Source organism: Austrofundulus limnaeus, unplaced genomic scaffold, assembly GCF_001266775.1.
Source record: "Austrofundulus limnaeus strain Quisiro unplaced genomic scaffold, Austrofundulus_limnaeus-1.0 Scaffold659, whole genome shotgun sequence".
Lineage (NCBI taxonomy): Eukaryota > Metazoa > Chordata > Actinopteri > Cyprinodontiformes > Rivulidae > Austrofundulus > Austrofundulus limnaeus.
Window position 1 is genome coordinate 126,854 of NW_013953061.1, and position 1,860 is coordinate 128,713.

General features: G+C 41.6%; 1 long non-coding RNA gene across 1 annotated transcript in view; it reads right to left on the reverse strand.

Annotated features, from left to right (window-relative positions):
• Nucleotides 1-1,278: 1,278 nt before the first annotated feature.
• The window catches only part of LOC106531630 (uncharacterized), a 7,826-nt gene continuing 7,244 nt past the window's right edge, over nucleotides 1,279-1,860 (reverse strand). The window contains exon 2 of the long non-coding RNA XR_001311962.1: nucleotides 1,279-1,403. This is a non-coding gene — a long non-coding RNA (uncharacterized LOC106531630). The remainder of the gene's footprint in view (nucleotides 1,404-1,860) is intronic.

Here is a 1,860-nt window from a genome sequence, read left to right on the forward strand (position 1 = left end):
TTTTATGATTTATTTTTCTAGAGTTTTTATATTTATTTAATTTGGTCCGTGGTGCTGACACAATGTCAAAGGGGGGTTTGGGTGGGTAATAAAGGAGAAGCAGCAGAGATGTGTGTAAGACTACAACTCTGCTTCCTAATCTGGACCCTGGATTGTCAATAATTTTTGTGGTCAACAAAATCAGCTAAATTCTTAGAAAGGAGAGCGGCCCTGGTCAGGGTGGGATGGATGCCATCTCTCCACATCAGACCAGGTTTCCCCCAGAAAGAACACCAGGTATCTATGTAGCCAACGTTTTCAGAACACCACTTRGATGCCCATCGGTTAAAAGAGGACATTTGACTAAATATGTCATCACTGCTAAGGTTAGGGAGGGGGTCAGAGAAAACTTAGAGTCCGACACGGTCTTTGCAAAGTTACAGACTGAAGCTACGTTAATTTTAGTGACCTCCGATTGGCGTAACCGAGTGTCATTACCACTGACGTGAATCACAATCTTACTGTACCTAGCATTAGCATTAGCTAGTAGCTTCAGGTAGGATTCAATGTCACCCGCTCTGGCTCCAGGAATGCATTTAATCATGGCTGTTGGAGTCTCTAGATCCACGTTTTGGACCATGGAGCTGCCAATTACCAGGGTCTGTTTCTCGACCCGAGTGTCGCTGAGTGGGGAGAAGCAATTAGAAACATCAACGGGTTAACGGTCGGGAAGTTTAGCTTTAGCACTGTGCTTTTTCCGAGCCGTCACCCAGCTACTAGCTCGGTGTGCTGGTCTCACGGGAACCACCGAGAGACCGCTAACAGGAGAGGCTTCTCTCGGCGGCTCCATGCTAGCCTGGCTAGCTGCTGGCTTCTCAACAGTGCAAAGCCGAGCTTCTAATAAAGACAGACTCGCCTCTAAATCTGCCATGAGTCCACATTTAATACATACGTTGCCGTCGCTAAAGGAGGCAAAGGAGGGACTAAACATCTCACACACAGAGCAAGTGAGGAAAGACGGGGTCGGAGAAGAAGTAGCCATGATGCTAAGGAAACGTTGGCGAGAGCTACTAGATCCCAAAAAACACAAATAAAAGCAAGAAGTGTTGAAAAATAAAAGATGTTTAAAGCACAGTCCCATTACAAACAAACTATATCAAAGGTGATTTAGGACTAGAAGTAGAACCATGCAAAGGCAGATAATTCAGTGAATTGAAGAAATTCCCCAAACAAACAAACTGCCGAGCACCAGCAGCAAAGCAGAAAATGATACAAAACGTTACCCCACGTCTATCCTCACCCAGTCCCCTGAAAACAGGAGGTGTATGGAGGAAGACGGCTTGGTAGGAACTCTAAAGTTTGTGGTGCTTGTTACCGGAGCACTGTCAGCGTCTGTCAGCATCACTCTTCCCTGCCTCGTCATGCTGAAATTAAAAGTTAAAGAAAGGTTATTCTGCAGAAAGATTTAGATCTTACAGTGCAGCAAGCATATCTTTTACAAGTATTTCAGAATTTGTATTCATGTCATGAGAAATGTAATGTCAAATTATGCTAGTCTATGCTAATCTCCTGGACTTTTTTCTGTTGTTGTGTTTTTTAAACAATATAAAGTTTCTTGTGTAAAGGTCAGTGTATCTTTTGGTMATTGGTTTTTCATTTTAGAAACAGGTATTAAAAAACAAGAAACGAGTGGATATTTGATTTTTGTTTCAAAATACTGAAATTAAAATTCAAACACAAAGAGTTTCTCATTCTTAGTGTCAAAAGGGGATGAGCAAATTTTTTTAATGATTTGAGTTTCATTTTCTGTTTCAGATAACAAAAAAGAAAATTAATTTAAGCCAGAAACGAAAAAAGTCTTGTTTGTTCATAAGCCATGAC